This window comes from Bos javanicus, chromosome 1 (assembly GCF_032452875.1).
Source record: "Bos javanicus breed banteng chromosome 1, ARS-OSU_banteng_1.0, whole genome shotgun sequence".
Classification (NCBI taxonomy): domain Eukaryota; kingdom Metazoa; phylum Chordata; class Mammalia; order Artiodactyla; family Bovidae; genus Bos; species Bos javanicus.
Genome location: NC_083868.1, coordinates 112326958 through 112352402, shown reverse-complemented (window position 1 = coordinate 112352402; position 25445 = coordinate 112326958).

The following is a 25445-nucleotide window of genomic DNA, read 5'->3' as shown; positions in this document are numbered from 1 at the left end:
GCTGCCCTATATTTTAGTTCTTCCAAGACTGCTTGCAAGCCAAAAAGTAAAAAAAAAAAAAAAAAAAAACAGCAAGATGATACATGACACTAAGACCAGGTCAAGTCAGGCTCTTCTGTACTAACTCATGCTTTTTGATACTAATGGATTACAATAAATCACAGTAGAACCAGAGTTTAGCTATCTGAGTAAACCATGACTACAAGCTTTGTGATATTTTCATTCCCGTTTCTTCTAGAAGTAGTTAATAAAAGTACCAATTTCTATTGAGACCAAGAAGATACTTCATTTGATGTTGCCATTTTAAGATGGTATCCTTACATTTTTAATAGCCAATACCCAATATTCTTCCTTCAGTTCAGTTCAGTCACTCAGTCGTGTCTTTGCCACCCCGTGAATTGCAGCACGCCAGACCTCCCTGTCCATCACCAAATATTCTTCCTACTGGTATCCATTTTAAAATTGTGTGTCTATCATAAAAAAATCTTTCCAAGAAGGCAGTATTCCTTTTTCAGTTCAGTTGCTTGGTCATGTCCGACTCTTTGCGACCCCATGGACTGCAGCACACCAGGCCTCCCTGTTCATCACCAACTCCCTGAGTGTACTCAAACTCATGTCCATCAAGTCGGTGATGCCAGCCAACCATCCCATCCTCTGTCATCTCCTCCACCTGCCTTCAATATTTCCCAGCATCAGGGTTTTTTTTCCAGTGAGTCAGTTCTTTGCATCAGGTGGTCAAAGTATTGGAGTTTCAGCTTCAGCATCAGTCCTTCCAATGAATATTCAGGACTGATTTCCTTTAGGATTGACTGATTTGATCTCCCTGCACTCCAAGAGACTCTCAAGAGTCTTCTCCAATACCACAGTTCAAAAGCATCAATTCTTTGGCACTCAGCTTTCTTTACAGTCCAACTCTCACATCCATACATGACTACTGGAAAAACAATAGCTTTGACTAGACAGACCTTTGTTGGCAAGTAATGTCTCAGCTTTTTAATATGCTGTCTAGTTTGGACATAGCTTGTCTTCCAAGGAGCAAGTGTCTTTTAATTTCATGGCTGCAGCCACCATTTGCAGTGATTTTGGAGCCCAAGAAAATAGAGTCTCTTACTGTTTCCATTGTTTCCCCATCTTATTTGCCATGAAGTGATGGGACCAGACACCATGATTTTAGTTTCTGAATATTGAGTTTTAAGCCAACTTTTTCACTCTCCCCTTTCACTTTCATCAGGAGACTCATTAGTTCTTCTTTGTTTTCTGCCATAGGGTGGTGTCATCTGCATATCTGAGGTTATTGATATTTCTCTCGGCAATCTTGATCCCAGCTTGTGCTTCATCCAGCCCGGCATGTCACATTATGTACTCTGCATATAAGTTAAATAAGCAGGATGATAATATACAGCCTTGACATACTCCTTTCCCAATTTGGAACTGGTCTTTTGTTCCATGTCCAGTTCTAACTGTTGCTTCTTGATCCACATATAGATTTATCAGGAGGCAGGTAACTGATATTCCCATCTCTTGAAGAATTTTCCAGTTTGTTGTGGTCCACATAGTCAAAAGCTTTGGTGTAGTCAGTAAGGCAGAAGTAGATGTTTTTCTGGAACTCTCTTGCTTTATCAATGATCCAGAGGATGTCGGCAATTTGATCTCTGGTTCCTTTGCCTTTTCTAAATCCAGCTTGAACATCTGGAAGTTCACAATTCATGTACTGTTGAAGCCTGGCTTGGAGGATTTTGAGCATTACTTTGTTAGCGTGTGCTGCTGCTGCTGCTAAGTTGCTTCAGTCATGTCTGATGCTGTGCGACCCCATAGACAGCAGCCCATCAGGCTGTACTGTCCCTGGGATTCTCCAGGCAAGAACACTGGAGCAGGTTGCCATTTCCTTCTCCAATGCATGAAAGTGAAAGGTGAAAGTGAAGTACTCTTGCCTGGAAAATCCCATGTTAGCGTGTGAGATGAGTGCAATTATGCAGTAGTTTGAACGTTCTTTGGCATTGCCTTTCTTTGGGATTGGAATGAAAACTGACCTTTTCCAGTCCTGTGGCCACTGCTGAGTTTTCCAAATTTGCGGGTATAGTGAGTTCAGTACTTTCACAGTATCATCTTTTAGGATTTGAAATAGATCAACTGGAATTCCATCACCTCCACTAGCTTTGGTCTTAGTGATGCTTCCTAAGGCCCATGTGACTTCACATTCCAGGATGTATGGCTCTAGATGAGTGATCACACCATCGTGATTATCTGGGTCATGAAGATCTTTTGTATAGTTATTCTGTGTATTCTTGCCACCTCTTCTTAATATCTTTTGCTTCTGTTAGGTCCATACAACTTCTTTTCTTTATTGAGCCCATCTTTACCTGAAATGTTCCCTTGGTATCTCTAATTTTCTTGAAGAGATCTCTAGTCTTTCCCATTCTATTGTTTTCTTTTATTATTTTCTTTATTATTAGTTGCACTGATCACTGAGGAAGGCTTTCTTATCTCTCCTTGCTATTCCTTGGAACTCTGCATTGAAATGGGTATATCTTTCCTTTTCTCCTTTGCATTTAGCTTCTTTTATTTTCTCAGCTATCTGTAGGGCCTCCTCAGACAACCATTTTGCCTTGTTGCATTTTTTTTTCCTTGGGGATGGTCTTGATCACTGTCTCCTGTACAGTGTCAGGAACCTCTGTCCATAGTTCTTCAGGCACTCTATCAGATCTGATCTAATGCTTTAAATCTATTTGTCACTTCCACTGTATAAGTGTAAGAGATTTAATTTATGATAAATAAATGCATTTATTGATGGCTGAGTAGAAGAACATGCACTGATCTTCTCCTGCAAGAACTCCAAGATTAAAGCTTGCTGCTGAACAAGCAGCAGCAAGAGAATGTTGGACCCCACCAAATAAATATACCCCATATCAAAGGGCAAAGGAGAAGCCCCAGCAAGATAGTAGGAGTGGTGAAATCACATTTAGAATCAAACCCATACCCACCTGAGACACTCAGAGGGTTCAAACAAAACCTTCTGCACACCTGGGAAACTCTCCAGACACTGAGCCAGACCAGCCTTTGAGGGTTTGAGTGTTGCCTGTGGAGGTACAGGTCAGAAGTGGCCTGCTGCAGGAGAAGGAGCTCTGAGTGCAAGAGACCTGGGTATGGCATAAGCTCTCGTGGAGGAGGTCACCATTAACCCTACCATAGAGCTGCCAGAACTTACATAGGACTGTAAAACACACTCTTGGAAGGCACAAATAAAACCTTGTGCACACCAGGACCCAGGAGAAAGGAGCAGTGACCACATAAGAGACTGACCCAGACTTGCCCATGAGTGTCCATGAGTCTCCTGCAGAAATGTGGGTTGGCGGTGGCTTGCTGCAGGGTCAGGTCCACTCAGTGCAACAGTTCATGCATGGGACCTTTTGAAAGAGGCCACCATTATCTTCATTACCTCCATCATAGTTTCGTCTCAGGTCAAATAACAGGGAACACAGCCCCACCAATCAACATAAAGTTGGATTAAAGATTTACTGAGCATGCCCCCCGACCCCCAATTTCCCCTTCAGTCAGTTTCTCCCATCAGGAAGCTTCCATAAGCCTCTTATCCTTATCCATCAGAGGGCAAACAGAATGAAAATCACAGTCACAGAAAACTAACCGATCTGATCACGTGGACCACAGCCTTATCTAGCTCAATGAAACTATGAGCCATGCCCTGTAGGGCCACCCAAGATAGATGGGTCATGGTGGAGAATTTTGACAAAATGTGGTCCACTGGAGAAGGGAATGGCAAACCACTTCAGTATTCTTGCCTTGAGAACCCCATGAACAGTATGAAAAGGCAAAAAAAAAAAAAAGGACATTGAAAGATGAACTCCTCAGGTTGGTAGGTGCCCAATATGCTACTGGAGATCAGTGGAGCAATAACTCCAGAAAGAATGAAGAGATGGAGCCAAAGCAAAAACAACACCCAGTGGTGGATGTGACTGGTGTTCAAAGTAAAGTCTGATGCTGTAAAGAAAAATATTACATAGGAACCTGGAATGTTATGTCCATGAATCAACATAAATTGGAAGTGGTCAAATAGGAGATGGCAAGAGTGAACATGGACATTTTAGGAATCAGTGAACTAAAATGGACCAGAATGGGTGAATTTAACTCAGATGACCATTATATCTACTACTGTGAGCAAGAATCCCTTAGAAGAAATGGAGTAGCCTTCATAATCAACACACGAGTCTGAAATGCAGTATTTGGATACAATCTCAAAATGACAGAATGAACTCTGTTCATTTCCAAGGCAAACCTTTCAGTATCACAGTAATCCAAGTCTATGTCCCAAAAAGTGATGCTGAAAAAGCTGAAGTTGAACAGTTCTATAAAGACCTACAAGACCTTCTACAACTAACACCCAAGAAAGATGTCCTTTTCATTATAGGGGACTGGAATGCAAAAGTAGGAAGTCAAGAAATACGTGGAGTAACAGGCCAATTTGTCCTTGGAGTACAGAACAAAGCAGGTCAAAGGCTAACAAAGTTTAGCCAAGAAAACGCACTGGTCATAGCAAACACCCTCTTCCAACAACATGAGAGAAGACTCTACACATGGACATCACCAAATGGTCAACACCGAAATCAGATTGATTATATTCTTTGCAGCCAAAGATGGAGAAGCTCTATACAGTCAGCAAAAACAAGACAGGGAGCTGAGTGTGGCTCAGATCATGAATTCCTTATTGTCAAATTCAGACTTATATTGATCACTTAGGAAGACTATTATCTCTTCTAATATTTTCTCAGGACTTTTCTCTCTCTCTTCTCCTTTTGGGACTCCTTAAATGCAAATATTAAGGTGCTTGATGTTGTCCCAGAGATCTCTTAAATTGTTCTCATTTCTTTTCACTCAATTTTTTTTTTCTGTTCAATGGCAGTGATTTACACTACTGTTTTCCAACTGACCCATTTTTTCTTCTATATCATTTAATGTATTCTAGATTCCTTCTAGTGTATTTTTTCATTTATGTATTTTTCTTCTCTGGTGCTTCTTATATTTTCTTACTCTTTGTTAAGAAACTAATTTCTCTCGATGCATCTATCCTCCTTCTAAATTCTTTGATCATCTTTACAATCATTACTCTGAATTCTTTCTCAGGTAGGTTGCCTATCTCAAGGTCACTTAGTTCTTCATGTGTGTGTGTATGTGTGTGTGTGTTAATATTTATTTATTTGGTTGCATTGGCTCTTAGTTGCAGGCTGCAGAATCTTTGATCTTCATTTCAGCATGCAGACTCTTTAGTTGCAGCGTGTAAACTCTTAGTTGTGGCGTCTGGGATCTAGTCCCCTGATCAGGGATTGAACCCAGGCCCCCTGCATTGGGAGTACAATCTTAGCCACTGAACCACCAGGGAAGTCCCTTCTTCTGGGGTTTTATCTTGTTCCTTCATCTGGAACATATTCCTCTGCTGCCTCATTTTGTTTAAGTTGCTATGTGCATTTTTATGTATTTTGTAGGTTAGTTATATTTCTTGATTTTAGAGAAGTAGCCTTCTGTAGGAAATGTCCTTTGCATCCAAGCAGTGTTTTACCTTCTCATCACCCAAGCTATATGCTCTAGGTTTTCCCCCTAAAAGGGCTGCGTGTGTCCTCCTGTTATCATAGACTGACTAGATAAGCTGTCTGGTAGGCTTTGTTGGCTCCTAATTTGGTTGGTTGTCAGGCCCTGCCTTGTGTAGATGCTGCTGACTGCTCTTTAGCAGGACTTGGTCATGAGATGGATATTTGTAGAGCCCTAGGGTTCCCTGGGGAGAAGGCAATGGCACCCCACTTCAGTACTCTTGCCTGGAAAATCCCATGGATGGAGGAGCCTGGTAGGTTGCAGTCCATGGAGTTGCTAGGAGTCGGACATAACTGAGTGACTTCACTTTCACGCACTGGGGAAGGAAATGGCAACCCACTCCAGTGTTCTTGCCTGGAGAATCCCAGGGATGCGGGAGCCTGGTGGGCTGCCGTCTATGGGGTCGCACAGAGTCGGACACAACTGAAGCGACTTAGCAGCAGCAGCAGGGTTCCCTGGAGTTAGTACTGGCTCACTGATGGGTTGAGTCAAGGCCCACCAACTGTCAGGTAAACAGGTAAAGACAGATCCTGGGGTGAGTGCCTGACTGTTTGCAGGCAGAGCTTGTTTCTAGTCTGATTGCAGGGCCCAGGGATCCCAGGGCTTGTTTTAGATCATTGATGGAGAGGGGCCAGTTCTTGATACAGTTGAGTTTGTGGTTAATATGTCCCAAAGTTTGCACTGTCTTGCTAATGGGAAGGGCCAGAGCCCAGTTTGTCCCAGGGTGTGGTCTGACTTATTGTTGGCAGTCTCATTCTGTGGGCTGCAGGATCATAGTTTTCTTGCTTCTGGTGTCAACGCGCTGGTAGGTAAGGCTGGTCTAGAGGCCTGTGCAGACCTTCTGGCTAGAAGGGCTGGTGCCTGCCTACCGATGGGTAGAGCCAAGTCTCGACTCCTCTGGTGGGCAGGACCATGTCTAGGCAGCTTTGGGCTCAAGAATTCTTTAGGGAGACTGTCTGCTGATGGGTGGAATTGTATCCCCACTCAGTTGTTCGGTCTGAGGAATGGGTGTGTCCAATCTTGGCTCTAATAACCCAACACAGCAGCTGCCAGGAATGTTCATGGAACTGAATGTTCACTAACATATCTACCACCAGTGTCTATGTTCCCAGTGTGAGCCTCAGCCACTCCAGTGTCTCCAGCAGACTCTCTAGGACCAGCAGGTAGGTTTGGCCCAGGCTTTTATCAAATTACTGCTCTTGCCCAGAGTCCTGGTGTACATGAGGTTTTATGTGCACCCTTTAAAGATGAAGTCTCTATTCCTCCCAGCCCTGAGGGCTCCTGCAATTAAGCCTATTGACCTTTAACGTGAAATGCTCTGGGTGCTCATCCTCCCTGTGCCATACCCCTGGGCTGGGCAGCCTGGTGTGGAGTCAGAATTGCCACTCCTGTGGGACAACCTCTGCTGTAATTATTCTCCAGTTTGTGGGTTGCCCACCTGGAGGTTATAAGGTTTGATTATGTCCCATCTCTGCCCCTCGTACCCATCTTGCTGTGGTTCCTTCTCCCAATCTTTTTCACAGAAGGTTTTCTGCACATAGTTGTAATTTTTGGTATGCTTGTGAGAGGAAGTGAGCTCAGGTTCTTAATACTCTGCCTTCTTGGTTGCTGCTCCCCTATGCCCAACCTTTCCAGTTTTTACTCTTAGTCTTTCTTCATTCCTGTCTTTGTGGAGGTCTCTCCTCAAGTGCTTTGCCTGAGTAAACTTTTCACTAGTTTCTGGTTTTCCTAAGTGGACTTTTCTTTCTTTTGTGCTTCATCTAGTTTCACTTGCTCTTTGGGTCCCACATTTAGAAGCTTTGTACCCAGCTCTTCAGAGTAGAGTTCTTTGTTCAAAAATCTGTATTTCTTTAAGTTTGTATCTATATGAGATGAATGTTCACTGAATTTATTGTGTTAATTATTTCATGATGTAAGTCAAATCATTACACTGTACACCTAAAACATGTCATATGTCAATTATTTCTCAGTAAATTTGGAAGAAAAAAGAGACCCTTTCTCTAAATGATATTTAAAACTACAGTATAGTTTCCAGAAGTCCAACAAAACAAACTCATTTTAGCTTAAAGAATATTTTTCAGATTTTGAGCTGAAGGAGATGAGGGGAATATATGCTAACAAGAAAGTCAATATTGTCTCTTGAAAAAGGTGGGGGAGGAATCCAGAAATGTAATTTTCTTTTCTAAACATTCACTAGATGAAAGAAAATTAGTAACACTTGGTTTACTTATATTAACTTTTTATCCAAAAACCCAAGAGTCCTGTATAGTGGTGATCTTAGATCAAAAAAGTATATCTTACATTAGTTTCTCTGCCTCCCCATACTGTGATTTCTTTTCAAGTTGCAGCTGTCTTGTATTTGCTCTTGCATATATTTCTTAATGCTAAGTGAAATCAGATGTGGAAATAAGATCACGTCATTGCAAAAAAGATCTCAAAGTTGCACAAGTCTTTAAAATTTATAGACCCTGCTTTGGTTTCCCAAAGTCTAACACAAAGCAAAGAAATTTACTGTACTATACATTTTTATTTCATTTACTCTGATATATATATGTGTGTGTGTATATTATATATTAATATAAGTAATTCCAACAGCAATCAGAATTAAAATCACTATTTACAAATTCTTCAGAGTAGATTTTAAATATATTTTTTTGTTATATTGACTTCAGTGTAAACCAAAGGTTGTACAAAGATGTGTTTTAAAGGCAATATTCTTTTAAATATATATTTTAGTGAACTTGAGCAGGAAGGAGCAAAGCCTCCATTTGTTAACAAAGTTGTTAGTATTTTCTACTTTCTTACATTGGTTTTCCATCTCTCTTACCTCTGCTAACTTTCTGTCCCCAAAGGCATATGAGTCGGGGACCCATGAATTATTGATATGTGTATTATAATAACATAGAATTCACCATGACTAAATTAGTGCCAGATTCAGAAAGAGAGCAAAAACATTTGTGTAATCTTTAATTTAAAAAGAAATTTGTGGATTTCAAAGAGATAGCCTGTGTTAGTATTTTTGATGTATGTCCAAGCTGAGGTGATACTTTTAGGAAAATTGGAGAGATGGCTTGGAGACGGTGGTTCTCAGACTTGAGCAACTGTACATTAGATTCACCTGGAAATCTTGTCAAAACACTGATTGCTGGGCCTACCCTCAAAGTTTCTGATTCAGTAGCCCTGGAGTCCGACCAAGTATTTTCCTTTCTAACAGGTTTCCAAATGATGATGATACTACTTGTTAGGGATCAAATTTTGAAAACTACTAGAATAAGAAATACCCAGAGACTTGGTATAGTTTTATCATTTTTGTTTTTTTGGGTTCTTTTGTAGAATTGTATCTGAATTTTTTTTTAACTGGAAGATAATTGCTTTACAATTCTGTAAACCAATACAACAACATGAGTCTGTCATATTTATATTTATATGTATCCCCTCCCCTTTGAGCCTCCCTCCACCTTATTCCACCACTCTAGGTTGTCACAGAGTGCCAGCTTGGGCTCCCTGTGTTATACAGCAGCTCCCCGCTAGTTACCTGTCTTACACATGATAGTATATATACATGTCAATGCTACTCTCTCAATTTATCCTACCCTCTCCTTCCCCTACTGTGTCCATGAGCTTGTTCTCTACATCTGCATCTCTATTCCTATCCTTCAAATATCCTCATCAGTACCATTTTTCTAGATTCCATGTATATGCATTAATACGATATTTGTTTTTCTCTTTCTGACTTACTTCACTCTATGACAGGCTCTAGGTTCATCCACCTCAGTTGAACTGATTCAAATCCATTCCTTTTTATATCTGAGTAATATTCCATTGTATATATGTTCCACAACTTCTTTATCATTCAACTGTCAATGGACATCTAGGTGGCTTCCATGTCCTAACTATTGTAAATAGTGCTGCAGTGAACATTAGGGTACATGATTCTTTCTGAATTGTGGTTTTCTCAGGGTATATGCCCCCCAGTGGGATTGCTGGGTCATATGGTAGTTTTACTCTTCGTTTGTTAAGGAACGTGTATGTGTGTGTGTGTGTGTGTGTGTGTGTGTGTGTGCGCTCAGTCATGTCCAACTCTTTGTGACTCTATAGACTGTAGCCCACCAGGCTCCTCTGTCCATGGAATTTTCCAGGCAAGAATACTGGAGCCAGTTGCTGTTTCCTTTTCCAGGGGATCTTCCCCACCCAGAGATCAAACCCACATCTCTTGCATCTCCTGCATTGACAGATGGATTCTTTCCATACTCTTCTCCATAGTGGCTTTATCAGTTTACATACCCACCAACAGTGCAGTAGGGTTCTCTATAACCCACATCCTCTCCAGGATTTATTGTTTGCAGTTTTCTATTGATAGCCATTCTGATTGGTATGAGGTGATATCTCACTGTATTCTTGAGTTGCATTTCTCTAATAATGAGCAATGTTGAGCATTTTTTTATGTGTTTATTGACCATCTGTAAATCTTCTTTGGAGAAATGTCTGTTTAGGTCTTCTGCCCATTTTTTGATTGGATTGTTTTTCTGATATTGAGCTGTATGAGCTGCTTACATATTTTGGAGATTAATCCTTTGTCAGTTGCTTCACTTGCAATTATTTTCTCCCATTCTGATGGTTGTCTTTTAATCTTGTTTATTGTTTCCTTTGCTGTACAAAACCCTTTAAGTTTAATTAAATCCCACTTTTTTATGTTTCTTTTATTTCCATTACTTTAGGAGGTAAATCAGGCTTCCCTGGTAGCTCAGTTGGTAAAGAATCCACCTGCAATGCAGGAGACCTGGGTTCAATCCCTGGGTCGGGAAGATCCTCTGGAGAAGGGAAAAGCTACCCACTCCAGTATTCTGGCCTGGAGAATTCCAAGGGGGTCACAAAGAGTCAGACACGACTGAGCGACTTTCATTTTAGGAGGTAGGCCAAAGAAGATCTTGCTGTGATTTATGTCAGAGTATACTGCCTATGTTTTCCTCTGAGAGCTTTATAGTTTCTAGCCTTACATTTAAGTTTCTAATCCATTTTGAGTTTAGTTTTGTATATGGCATTCATAAATGTTCTAATTTCATTCTTTTACATGTAGCTGTCCAGTTTTCTCAGCACCACTCATTGAAGAGACTATCTTATAAGGTGTCCATAGATACATGAGTTTGTCTCTGGGCTTTCTATCTTGTTTCATTGGTCTGTATTTCTGTTTTTGTGCCACTATAATACTGTCTTGATGACTGTAGCTTTGAAGTCAGGAAGGTTGATTCCTCCAGCTCTGTTTATCTTTCTCAAGATTGCTTTGGCTCTTCAGGGTCTTTTGTGTTTCCATACAAATTGTGAAATTTGTTGTTGTAGTCCTGTGAAAAATACCATTGGTAGTTTGATAGGGATTGCATTGAATCTGTACATTGCTTTGGGTAGTTTAGTCATTTTTAAAATATTGATTCTTCCAATCCAAGAACATGGAACCTCTCTCCATATGTTGTCTTTGATTTCTTTCATCAGTATCTTATAGTTCCTTGCATACAGATCTTTTGTCTCTTTAGGTAGGTTTATTCCTAGGTATTTTAATCTTTTTGTTGCAATGGTAAATGGGATTGTTTCCTTAATTTCTCTGATTTTTTCATTGTTAGTGTGTAAGAATGCAAGGGATTTCTGTGTATTAATTTATATCCTGTGATTTTAAAATATTCATTGATTAGTTCTAGTAATTTTCTGATGGCATCTTTAGGATTTTCTATGTACAGTATTGTGTCATCTGCTAACAGTGAGTGTCTTACTTCTTCTTTTCCAATCTGGATTCCCTTTATTTTTTTTTTTTTCTTCTCTGATTCCATGGCTCGGACTTCTAAAACTATATTGAATAGCAGTGGCAAGAGTGGGCACCCTTGTTTTGCTCCTGATCTTAGAGGAATTCTTTCAGTTTTTCACCATTGAGAATAATGTTTCATCTCGGTTTGTCATATATAGTCTTTATTATGTTGAGGTAGGTTCCTTCTATGCCTATTTCCTAGAGAGTTTTTATCATGAATGAATGTTGAATTTTGTCGGAAGCTTTCTCTGTATCTATTGAGATGATCATATGCTTATCTTTCAGTTTGTTAATATGATGTATCACATTTACTTGTGTATATTTAAGAATCCTTGCAGCCCTTAGATAAACCCCATTTGATGATGATGTATGATCCTTTTAATGTTTGTTAGATTCTGTTTGCTAGAGTTTTGTTGAGGATTTTTGTATTTACGTTCATCAGTGATATTGGCCTGTAATTTTCTTTATTTGTAACATCTTTGTCTGGTTTTGGTATCAGGGTGATGGTGGCCTCGTAAAATGAGTTTGGGAGTTTTTCTTCCTCTGCAATTTTCTGGAAGACTTTGAGCAGGATAGGTGTTAACTCTTTTCTAAACATTTGGTAGAATTCGCCCATGAAGCCTTCTGGCTCTGGGCTTTGGTTTGTTGGAAAATATTTGATCAGTTTTGATTTCAGTGCTTGTGATTGGTTTGTTCATATTTTCTATTTCTTCCTGGTTCAGTCTTGGAAGGTTATACTTTTATAAAAATTTGTCCATTTTTTCTAGGTTGTCCAATTTATTAGCATATAGTTAGTTGCTCATAGTAGCCTCTTATGATCCTTTGTATTTCTGCATTGTCTGTTGTAACTTCTTTTTCATTTCTAATTATTGATATAGTTTTAAAAGGAAGGAAACTTCTTTGTCAGATTTCTCTTTCAGGACACACACACAGCCACACAGACTTAATTTTCTTTACTAAATAATGCAAATTCCACTAGATAGAGCCTAGTGGGAATAACAAGGATAGTAATGAGTTACTGTAAAGCAGTAAATAAAATTTAGAAGGGATGTATAGTTCAGGGATGGGTTAAAAAGGTGGTTTGAGGGGTCAGTTTTATAACACAGAGTACACTGACTTGCAGGCTTCCTGGGTGGCTCAGAGGTAAAGAATCGGCCTGTCGATTCAGGAGACACAGGAGATGTGTGTTTGATCCCTGGGTCGAGAAGATCCCCTGGAGAAGAAAATGGAAACCCACTCCAATAGTCTTGCTAAGAGAATCCTATGGACAGAGGAGCCTGGCAGGCTGTAGTCTATGAAGTTGCAAAGAGATAGACAAGACTGAACATACATGCACACTGACTTGACATAAACCAATCCCTACCTGGACAACAACAAACAATAAAACTTTGGATACTTATTTGCAAAGATGATTCATACTACCCAGATCTCTGGTCTGGTTATAAAACACATCTTTATCAGCTTGCTTGGGAAAAAAACATATCTGTTTCACTCTTCTATCATACTATGCACCAGACATGAAAAAGAAACAATAAGTTGAGTGGTTTTGTCAGATATCAGTCCAATTAATTACAATATGATTGACAATTACTGAGCCTTTAGGTTCCCATCATTCTTCAAGTTCTTCTACAAGCGATCACTAGTTCATATACCATCTATCCCAAGGGCATGCATGCATGCCTGCTATGTTGCTTCAGTTGTTCCAACTCTTTGTGACCCTATGGACTGTAGCCTGCCAGACTCCTCTGTGCATGGGATGGATTCTCCAGGCAAGCATACTGGAGTGGGTTGCCATGCCCTTCTCCAGGGGATCTTCCTGACCCAGGGACCAAACCTGTATCTCTTACACCGCTAGCATGGGCTCGCGTGTTCTTTACCACTAGTGCCACCTGGGAAGCCCCTAGGGCAGAGGAATTCTAACCATTTTTTCCAAAGCTGGGTATTGAGTCAGGTTACTCTTTCCTAGACTAAGATGATTAATCTGAAGGCACTAATGTTTTCACTCCCTGGGCTATGACCTTTCCCTAAAAGATAAAATTCCAGTGATAACTGTTAAGCAAAATTATCTCAGGCAGTGAGATTCAAATGCTTCTCAGTAGCTAAATTTCTTACTTTGACATCAGTGAAAACTCAGATATGGTTTGAAAATGTAACATGGAGCTTTGCCCTCCACTTGACCTTGGATTTGCTTTTTCTCCAGGTGATGCATCACAAAACCTTGCTGTCTGCTTTGACTCTATTCTGTTCCTATGACCTGACATGTTTATACACCATGCCCCTTTTCTTCTCAAAAGTTTTCTTGTCACTAACTGGCCATAAAATTACAAAGATTGATGAGTTGTTGCTGTTGCTGCTGTTATTGTTGTAAAACCTCTTTGGATTCCTGGATTACAGTCACCACTAAAATGTCCACTGCTTTATTTTTTCACTTTTCTCTAAAGTGAATTTTATATAGATATAGTTTTTATAAAGTCTTCTAAAGGATTATTTTTGCATCATATATAAGTCCCAAGACAGTGAAGCAAAGTCCCTAAACTTCAAAGTTTTTAAATCATCACTTTCTGGAGACATTTACCAGGCAGCCCCCAGGGAGACTTTCAGAGCTCCCACATCACTGTCACTTGAAGCTGTTTTCAGTGGATACACAGTGAAGAATGGAAGGAAAGTGAATACCTCTGTCATAGAAAAAGAAGAAAAAGAAAAGGGGGAGGGAAAGGGGAGGAAAGAAAGTACACTATTGAGCATCTCACACCAAGCAAAGCTATTCAGAGTGTTTTAAATACATGAAGATATGGTCTGCATGTGTGCTAAGTCTCTTCAGTCACATCAGACTCTTTGCAACTCCACGGAATCCCACCAGCCTCCTCTGTTCATGGGATTCTCCAGGCAAGAATACTGGAGTGGGTTGCTATGCCCTCCTCCACTGGATCTTCCTGACCTGGGAATTAAACCCACATCTCTTACGTCTCCTACATTGGCATGTGGGTTCTTTACCACTCACGCCAGCTGGGAAACCCAAACATACAGTCTAATGGGATACAAAAGTAAAAGCAATAGATATGTGCAGGAGCATAAATAAGGTCTAAGTCATTTGCTGTAAGAGTACAATGCTGACTACAGCTCTACTAGGCTTAAATACACAGACTTCAAGATGAAATTGACTATAGCAGAAATAATATACAACATAACCAGTCATCTCCAGGTTCAAAAGGAGATTTCCTGGGTTCAAGTTCTAATACCCAAGGAGATTTCTTGGGTTCAAGTTCAACTTCTTGGTACAAGTTCTGATACAGTCTAACTGCATGACTAGAGCTCGTTACTTAACCTCTCTGAATTTCTCTTCATCTTTAAATGTACATAATAATCACCCTAATTGAGAAGGCTGTCCTAAGGAGTAAGTGAGCTAACATGTGCAAAATGCTTAGAACAGTACCTGGCATGTGATTCAGAGCCCTTGGTCAAGAATTTAAGTTATGCTGAGCTGGTAACCAGCTATGAGACTTTGGATGAGTCCACCTTCATAAGTCTCATAACACACACCTAGATACACCTATCTTTCATGAGAATCAAACAAAATAATGTATAAGACAGTATTTTTACAATTATAATATACAAGCTATTTTATAGTTGCATCAAAATGATTTTGGATTGATACCCACTGAATTGCTAATAGTGGTTGGCTACCTCTGAGGAAGGGAGTAGAATTGGAGACAGGTGAAGGGAATCTAAGCTTTTTACTTTCTTCTGTATTGCTTGAAATGTTTGAGGAAAGAGGTCACTTTTTACATATGTATCTTTTAGTGATAGTCTTCTTCATATGTTATTGTTAGTGAGAACTAGGTAAGCATTGAAAACCCTTGACATATAGGTATTTTAGTTTTACTTCTAAGCATGAGTATCTCCATACAGTGATTTACAATGTGAAAACCCTCAACTTACTCTCTGTATCTGCAGATATGGAGAAGGGTTTAAAGTTCTATGTCCCTTTGCTTCTTGAAGGAGACTCATGTTGAGACAAAATTGAAAAGCTGGAAGAAAGTAGTTGTATAAAATATAGGTTCTGGGAAAGGGGGTGAGGTATGTTAGGGCCAACAGTTGTTCTTTTCTGGAACAGAATGTACAAAATGGGCTTAGAGCAGGCAGCCCAGATATAGCTGATCAAGAACCTTTAAGTTCTGTGATACAAGATGCCCTTATACCAAGGGACTTAGAAACCTAAGAACTTGACCACATTGCATAGAATGAGACCAAAATAATAGAAAACAGAAAGGAAGTTAGAGAAAGGGGATAAGGGTGATCTTGCTATAGAATTTAACTGTGGAGTTCAAGAAGCATGAAAATAGTGTTGCCCAGAAGAAACAAATGTAGGTTGATGATTTCCTTCTTCTGAAATTTGGTGCATCTCACAGTATAGTTGGAAAAAACCTGTAATTTGGTGATCATACAGCATAGTTGAAAAGCAATTTTGAATCAAAGGACATAGGTTCAAGTTCTGGTTATATCAATATTAACTATATAATCATGAACAAGTCTCAATATCTCTGCACTCCTGTTTCCACAGCATGGAGATGATGACATCTACTTCAGGGAGTTGCTGGGTGCAATAAATAAGAATGTGTGTAAGAAGTAATAAGGAAAATTGTGATATTAATAATAACTAAAATAATCCTTTATACTAATTGGACATTTAGTAAGTACTAGAGGCTCTGGTGGCTCAGTCCTTAAAGAATCCACCTGCAATGTGAGAGACCTGGGTTCGATCCCTGGTTGGGAAGATACCCTGAAAGAGGGCATAGCAACCCACTCTAGTGTTATTGCCTGAGAATCCCCATGGACAGAGGAGCCTGGTGGGCTGCAATCCATGGGGTCATAAAGAGTTGGCCACGACTGAGTTGGACATGACATGACTAATCACTAGATGCTCTGCTAAGAGCTTCATATACTTGTATCTCATGAGGCTGTTGGATTAAAGGTAATGTTTAGACATTCATTCATTTATTCATTCCATTCCTTTGACATATATCTACTGGACATTTTCTAGTTATACCCAATGAATCCTACATTGTCACATATCCTATATTTAAAAAGTTTAGTACCTAGTGAAAGGTTGCTGCTACAAGTAGTGTGCCAGGATTAGTGACTTCCAGAGGATTTCGATCTGGGGCCAGAGACCAGGCTTGACCACTTGCAACATTTTGTGTAACAGAATTTTATTAAAGTATAAGAAAGATAGAGAAAGCCTCTGACATCAGAAGGGGGCAGAAAGAATTTTGCTATTTTTTAGCAAGGTGTTTTATGTCTGTTCATGAGCTGCTAAACAGATAAGAGAGACACCTCAAGGCTGAGGGAGTTTCACCAGGCTCCTCTCCACAATATGCATTTTTGAGATAGAAAGGCATGAGGTATGTCAGCTCCAGCCATAAAACAATTGACAAGAATACTGGTTTGTTGAGTCATTATCATCCCAAGGCTTGAGAAAAGAAAAAAAGTTAGTTTTAGGTGGAACCACTTTGGAGAAAGGCGGTTTCCAAAACAAATACATAGTTTCATTAACACAGCTTAAGAAAAATATTTCCATAGGAAAAACGAATTGGTTAGTTCAAGGCAGAGCCAGGTGTTGTCAACACAGAATTAAAAGAAGTCTCTCTTAATTTTGTATAAAGAAGGGAAGAAAAACATCTGCCACTTGCAGTTTATTTCCTCCTGCAGCTTGGGGACCTCTGGCCTTCCTACCTGTAACCCTCTCACTAGTAAGGGTTCCATTCCCACTATTTGATTAAGGATGCAAAAGGAAAAAGTTCTCACTTAGAACAAAGAAGCTTAGGGGTGGGTGGATGGGTGTGTGTGTGTGTGTGTATTTGAAGGTGTGGGCGGTCAGAGAAAACTCTTACCAAGATGGTAATGTCTAAAAATACTGAATTTTAAGTAATGTGTGTGTGTGTATTTGAAGGTGTGGGTGGTCAGAAAAAACTCTTACCAAGATGGTAATGTCTAAAAATACTGAATTTTAAATAATGTGTTTCAAACTGTGGGTCAAGCCACTGATTTTGAAATCATTTTGGTGAGTTGAAAATAGTATTTTTTTAAATTGGAGGATAATTGCTTTACAGTGCTGTGTTGGTTTCTGCCATACAACATGAATCAGCCAGAAGTATGCATGTGTTCCCTCCGTCTTTACCTCCCTTCCACAGCACGTCCTCATCCCACCACTCTAGGTTGTCACAGAGCACTAGGTTGAGTTCCTATTTATACAGCAGCTTCCCACTAGCTATCTGCTTACATGTGGTAATATATGTGGCATAGGCAGCACTGTTGGAGAACTCCACAAACAGCAACTTACCCATAGACCACAACTATGAGAGCTGGGATGGGAGAGATGGGGAGAAGTGGGAAGCCATCCATAGTGCCTGGGAAAAACAGGAGAAGTGGTGACTAGAGGGAGCAGACATTTATGTACCCTCCTGGGTTCCTCATCAGGAGAGAGGCAACAACCAGGGAAGTTTGAACTCCCAGTACTAAAGGTGATCCCATTACTTTACATAGGCTACTGAAACCAGAAGTGAAGTGTTGGTTACATATTACCTGAGTATAGGAAAAGTGAGTGGATATTAAATAAAAAGACAAGAGCAGAAAGGGGAAAAAGAAATTAGATGAATCTGGTTGCTTGCTTAAAAAGGTGCTTACAGTCTGACTCCAGAGCAATCTGTCCATTGATTGTCAACAGGTTCAAAATCAAGTTTCTACCTTTAGAAAGATAAATGAGGAATACTCTCAATGTCTACAATACGCTGATGAGCTTAGCATGTTTGTTAGACTAAAGAACTGTATTTTCTAAATCAAAATGCACCCTATCCTGAGTATACCTTCACAAGGTGTAGCTGAGAGAAAATGTGGCTTTGAGCACATAAATATGCAAACCACTGAGAAGCCTATTTCCATTTTCTTTTCACTTCTGGACCAATTGTACAGGATGAGTAACTTACAAAAACTCAAATGATTTCTCCATGACGCTGTTTCATTCAACATCAAGATTCCAATCAATGTCCTATTTCTTTTAATATTCATAGGCATAGACCCCTAAAATTTAGAACTTTGACAGATATATATTTGTGTTGTTTGGAATTTTGAATTTATAAGAGCATATATGCCCGGCCCAAGAAAATGACTGAAAATAAACTTAAATCTAGAATAATAACCAAAGTGTTAAACTCTGGACTATTTCTGACCTTCTGAAAAAATCCACAACTCTGGGCCCACTCCAGATTCACAATGATTTATAAGAAATTGCATACCCATCTCACTCATCACAAACCAAGAAATCACTTTCAAATAAGAGTGGAACGAAAGTAAAATATTCATCCCTCTCAATCTCTGGGAAATGACCAACTCAAAATAGTATTCTTCAGCTTTTGGTGTCCTTTCTTTTCCTATAAAGGAATATTAAGCTAGTGCATATTTTAAGCGGAATTCCTCTGTTTGTCAAAAAAGAAAAGAAAGGAAAAATGAGAGATCATGTCTGAGAAATAATAGTAGCAAAAATAAAGGATAGCAAATAAAACACTAAAAGTAGGAGATAAATGAATTTTCTCTTTTCATTTTCTGAGGAAATTAATTACAAGATTTACAGGTGGATATTAGAGCAATCCCTGCATATCTGCAAGGGATTGATTCCAGGACCCCTGCAGATACCTAAGTTCACAGATGTTCAAGTCCCCTGTACAAAATTGCATCGTATTTGCATATAACTTATGCACACCCTCCTGTGTACTCTACTTTTTATGTATCTAATTTTATTTAATTTTTATTTTATATTGGGGTATAGACGATTTAAAATGTATTAGTTTTAGGTGTATAGCACAGAGGTTCAGTTATATGTATATCCATTGATTTTCAGATTCTTTTCCCATATAGGTTATTGCAGAATATTGAGTAAAGTTCCCTGTGCTATACAGTAGATCCTTGTTGGTTATCTATTTTATAGTAGTGTATATATTAATCCAAAACTCTTAATTTATTCACCCCCATACCTTCCCCTTTGGTAACCATAAGTTTGTTTTTGAAGTTTGTGAGTCTATTTCTGCTTTGTAAATAAGTTCATTTACCCTCTTTTTAAATTCCAATATAAGCTATGCTAAGTCACTTCAGTCGTGTCTGACTGTGCGACCCCATAGATGGCAGCCCAACAGGCTCCCCCGTCCCAGGGATTCTCCAGGCAAGAATACTGGAGTGGGTTGCCATTTCCTTCTCCAATGCATGAAAGTGAAAAGTGAAAGTGAAGTCCCTGAGTCGTGTCCGACTCCTAGAGACCCCATGGACTGCAGCCTACCAGGCTCCTCCATCCGTGGGATTTTCCAGGCAAGAGTACTGGAGTGGGGTGCCATTGCCTTCTCCGAATATAAGCTATATCATATGTCTTTCTCTGTCTGATTTCACTTAGTATGATCATTTCTAGATCCACACATGTTGGTGCAAATGTCATTATTTCCTCCTCCTTTATGGCTGAGTAGTATTCCACTGTATATATGTACACACCTTCTTTATACATTCATCTGTCTTTGGACATTTCATTTGCTTCCGTGTCTTGGCTATTGTAAATAGTGCTACAGTGAGCACTGGGGTACAGGTATCTTTTAGAATTATGGTTTTCTCCAGATAACTGCCCAGGAATGGTATTGCTAAATCATATGGCAATTCTATTTTTGGTTCTTTAAGGAACCTCTACTGTTTTTCATAGTGGGGTTACCAATTTATATTCCCACCAATGGTGTAGGAGGGTTCCCTTTTCTCCACACTCTCTCCAGCAGTTATTGTTTGTAAATGTTTTGATAATGGTCATTCTGACCAGTGTGAAGTGATAGTAATATCTCATTGTGGTTTTGATTTGCATTTCTCTATTATTAGTGATGATGAGCATCTTTTCATGTGCCTCTTGGCCATCTGTATGTCTTCTTTGGAGAAATGTCTATTTAGATCTTCTGCCTATTTTTTTAAACTTTTTATTTTGTATTGGGGAGAAGACTCTTGAGAGTCCCTTGGACTGCAAGGAGATCCAACCAGTCCATCCTAAAGGAAATCAGTTCTGAATGTTCATTGGAAGGACTGATGCTGAAGCTGAAACCCCAATACTTTGGCCACCTGATGCAAAGAACAGACTCATTGGAAAAGCCCCCAGTGCTGGGAAAGATTGAAGGTGAGAGGAGAAGGGGACAAGAGAGGGTAAGATGGTTGGGTGGCATCACCGATGTGATGGATATTAGTTTGAGTAGGCTCTAGGAGTTGGTGATGGACAGGGAACCCTGGTGTGCTGCAGTCCATGGGGTTGCAAAGAGTCAAACAAGACTGAGGAACTGAACTGAACTGACTGACAGCCAATAAACAATGTTGTGATAGTTTCAGGTGAACAACAAAGGGACTCAGCCATACATATACACGCATCCATTCTCCCCCCAAACTCCCCTCCCATCCAGGCTGCCACATAACACCGAGCAGAGTTCCATGTGGTATACAGTAGGTCCTTGTTGGTCATTCATTTTAAGTATAGCTGTGTGTACATGTCCATCCCAAACTCCCTAACGGTTCCTTCTCCCCATCCTTCCTCCAGCAACCATAAGCTCATTCTTGAAGTTTGTGAGTCTGTTTCTGTTTTGTAAATAAATTCATTTGTATCATTTCTTTTTAGATTCCACATATAAGGGATGTCATATGATATTTTCCATTCTCTGACTTACGTCACTCAGTGTGATACTCTCTAAGTCCATCCATGCTTCTGTCCATTTTTAATTGGGTTTTATTTTTTATATTGAGCTATCTAAGCTATTTGTATATTTTGGAGATTAATGCTTTGTCAACCTCTTCATTTGTAAATATTTTCTCCCATTTTTCATTTGGTCCATTGTTTCCTTTGCTGTGCAAAAGCTTTTAAGTTTAATTAGATCCCATTTGTTTTTGTTCTTATTTTCATTACTCCTGGAGGTAGATACAAAAAGATATCACTGTGATTTAGGTCAGAGTGTTCTGTCTATATTATCCTCTCAGAGTCTTATAGTATCCAGTCTTACATTTAAATGTTTAATCCACTTTAAATAATTTCTAGACTACTTATAATACCTAACACAAAATAAATCCAATGCAAATAGTTGTAAATACAATGTAAATCTATGTAAGTTGTTACTGGCATGTAGCAAATTCAATTTGAGGAACTTTCTGGAATTGTTTTTTCAAATGCTTTGTTTTGCAGTTGGTTGTATCCACAATGCAGAACTTGTGGGCACAGAAAGCCGACTGCTACAGGTCTTGTGCACAGGGACCTCGCCTGTAGCCTTCTGTTCTCTAGGGAATCGCCTCAGCTCTACCAGGTTTGGTTGCTCAGGATGAGTTTCCTTAGATATTTCAGAACTCATTGGAATTTCTTTCTTTTCCTAGACATAGTGAGTAATAAAAAGCTTTAAGAGGTTCTTATGTTTTATGTCCTAATACAGGGTATAAAGAAATTAACATTTTTAGCTCTGACATCAATACATTCCTTGAGAGGGAGGGGCACAGAGTGAGGGCTGTGATGATATAAGGTGGGAAGTTATGCAACCAAAATGATACACAGTTAACTCAGAGTCTTCTTCTCAAATAATTACATCTGCACTTATGTAAGCTGAAGATTTTGTAAACTTAAAGCATTTAAGATTCTATGCCTTGTGAAATCTGTATGCTGCCACCTACCTAATCCTACTGTTCACAGATCACTAATCACTTCTTTGAGAATTCCAATCCAGCTTACACTGCTCCAAAGACATCTAGAAAGTTCAAAGTTAGAACATTAACATTGTGCATTCAAGAATATTGTAAGGGAAAAATAATTACCCATTTATTAGTTGCATGACACATTTATTAGTTGTGTATTTTGATACTTTGTGCTATGACTTGGAGAAATGAGAAATGTATTCATTCATAAAGGGCTCAAATTTAACAAAAAATTCACATGTATGAAAATATGAGTGAACAAATAATATGTCATTAATACTTCATGTAATTAAAAAGTATGATGTAATATAAGCTCATACAAAGTGCTGATTTTCTGTTGTAGCAATAAACAGGAACATGATTGAGGTTTACCAATATAAGCTGTCATTGATCAGGGTCTTATGTACCAGAGAAGTAATGCCTACATAGACTCACACATATATATGATAGGTATGTTTCTAAACTTCTGTGATGACAAAAATCACCTGGGGAATTTATTTCTTAATAGGCCTTCTCTTGACCTACTGAAATGAACTCTCCAGAGCAGAAGTTTGAGAATCTGTCTTTTTAATAAATGATTCAATTGTTTAAGTTCAGGCAGGCTTAGCAAACATTGCAGTCTTCACAACAATTCCATGAAAACATTCTTCTCTTCTTTTATAGTTGAGAAAACTAAGGTTAGAAAGATTAATTAACTCCTCAAAGGACTCCTAAACTAGAATACAACAATCTGACTTTCAAAACTTTTGTTCTTTTCACTGCACTAAAATTTCTTTGTTCTCTGAGCAAATGATCCGGTTGGATATGAAAACATAGCATTAACATAATTATAGAAAAATTCATTTCTACTACTGCTTGAAAACAACATTACAATCTGTTTTAAAGTGTTAAAGAATATTGAGCTCTTAAAGTAAGAAAGTCTTTGTTCAAGGTGGAAAGTTAAGATGTGTGGGAATGCTGAAGCTTTTGTGTTTCAGGGAAAAGTTGGACACACATTTGAACAAGAAACGAGATATCCTGTAGCTTCAAAAAACTAAGGAAAAGGCCCAGCATGTAGGGAGGAAAAATACTCCAGACTAAAGAAAAGAAAGTTGTTCTGACAAAGTACATAGGTTACCTCAATCTTGTTTTCTAACTTTCTAATCTAATGTCAGAACTCTGTGGTATAGAGGTATAAAAATGCCAGAAACCTGACAGGTCATGCAGGAATGGTATCAGCAGAAAGAAGTAGAGAAAAACGCAGTCTCTAGGAAGAAAGCTAAAATATGAGACGACGTCTTTAACCCAGGTGAAAGCAGAGCCCAGTTGTAAAGAAGCCTAAAGCCTTCAGAAGGTTGGTGACAGCCCACAGGCTGCTTCACCTAGCAAGTCTTTTAATGGATTTCAGGAAATCCATTGAAATGGCATCTACAGTTTTGTTTGAATGTATGTGTTCTGAGAAAGCTATGGCTTTCATGGGTTTCTCATTAAAGTCTATCATACAGAAAGAGGTCAAGGGAATAGAACAGCCATATTTTTAATTAATTCAAACAATGTGAAGAAGGGGGCAAATGGTAGATGGTTTTGAAACCCCTACAAACCTCTGTCAGGGAAGTCTAGAGGATTCAGGTCAGCAGTGTCCTGGTGAATGTTTAAAAACTGGCTGTCCAGTGGGGGAAAGCCCTGATTTATAGTACTTGTTGATTTCTGTGGCCAATTTAAAGCTGCCAATGAGACGGAGACTAACTTAGAAAATTCCTGAAAATTTAACAGTCGGCTTTCGCAAGACTACAGGAGCCAGATCCAGTGGTCCTCTAATTCAGGATGAGTTCAATCTTCTCAAGTCATGAGAAAACTAAAATTAGGTCAAGTGGTTCATGAGCATAGTTGAGCCTAATTTTATATACATTTTCTGTTAGCATTTTTAAAATACTGCTTTAAACAGATTTTTTTAAAAGCTTTTTTGAAATGTTTAATCAAGTCTATAAGATAAAAATTACTGAACAAAGCCAAAGCTTTCCCTAATTTTTTTGGTAAGAGATTTTCCTTTTCTATAGAAAAATTAGTTGACTAGAAGCAGAGAAGGCAATGGCACCCCACTCCAGTGCTCTTGCCTGGAGGACCCCATGGACGGAGGAGCCTGGTAGGCTGCAGTCCATGGGGTCCCGAAGAGTCGGACACGACTGAGCGACTTCACTTTCGCTTTTCACTTCCATGCATTGGAGAAGGAGATGGCAACCCACTCCGGTGTTCTTGCCTGGAGAATCCCAGGGACGGGGGAGCCTGGTGGGCTGCCGTCTATGGGGTCGCACAGAGTCGGACACGACTGAAGCGACTTAGCAGTAGCAGCAGCAGAAAAGGATGCTGTAGTTAATGAGGAAGAAACGGGCACTGATCCCATTCGTGAGGGCTCCACATTCATGCTCTAATCACCTCCCAAACTTCACCCTCACTGCCAAATATCATCAACTTTAGGGGTTAGGTTTCCAACTTAAGAATCTTGAGGGGACACAAACAGTCAAACCATAGCACTTCTACAGCAGTGGTTTTCAAACTATGGATTTTGGACCAGGACCATCAGCATTACCTGAAAACTTGTTAGAAATGAAGTTATGAAGTTCTCATCCATTTGTGGCTCCTCTGTTCCGGTATTTTTAATACATGCAGGTATGTGTGCATGTTGGTATAGCCCCTCCTTTCTTACACAAAAGAGAACATAGATTGTTCTGTACCTGTTTGGGGTTTTTGTTTTTTCCAGAGATGACATCATATCACTGTATAGAGACCCCCTTCATTCATTCCTTTTCCTACTGGAGTGGATTGCCATTCTCCTCTCTAAGGGATCTTGCTGACCCAGGGATTGAACCCAGGACTCCCACATTGCAGGCAGATTCTTTACAATCTGAGCCACCAGAGCAGAGAAGCCCTTTACAGATGTTTAAGTGCCACAGTATGTGGATTGACTACAGTTTATTCAGTTGGTCTTCTATTAATAGATATTTGGCTTTTCCCAGGGTTTTGCTCTAATAGATTATGCTATAATGAATAGACTTGTGCATATATGGTTTTGTATTTTTACCAGTGTATCTGAGGAAACATCAGTATTCCTAGAAGAGGAGTAGCTGGGTCAAAAGTTAAATGCATATGGTAATTCTGGTACTGTGATTGCTAAATACTCCCAAAAGTATTGTATCATTTTGGATTTCTAAAAACAGTATAGAAGAGTACTTATTTCCCCACAGCCTTACCAGTATATACTGTCAAATATCTTCATATTCCCCATCTGACAGGTGAATAATGCCTCTTCCGTTCAGAGTTAATTACAGTTCTCTTATTATGT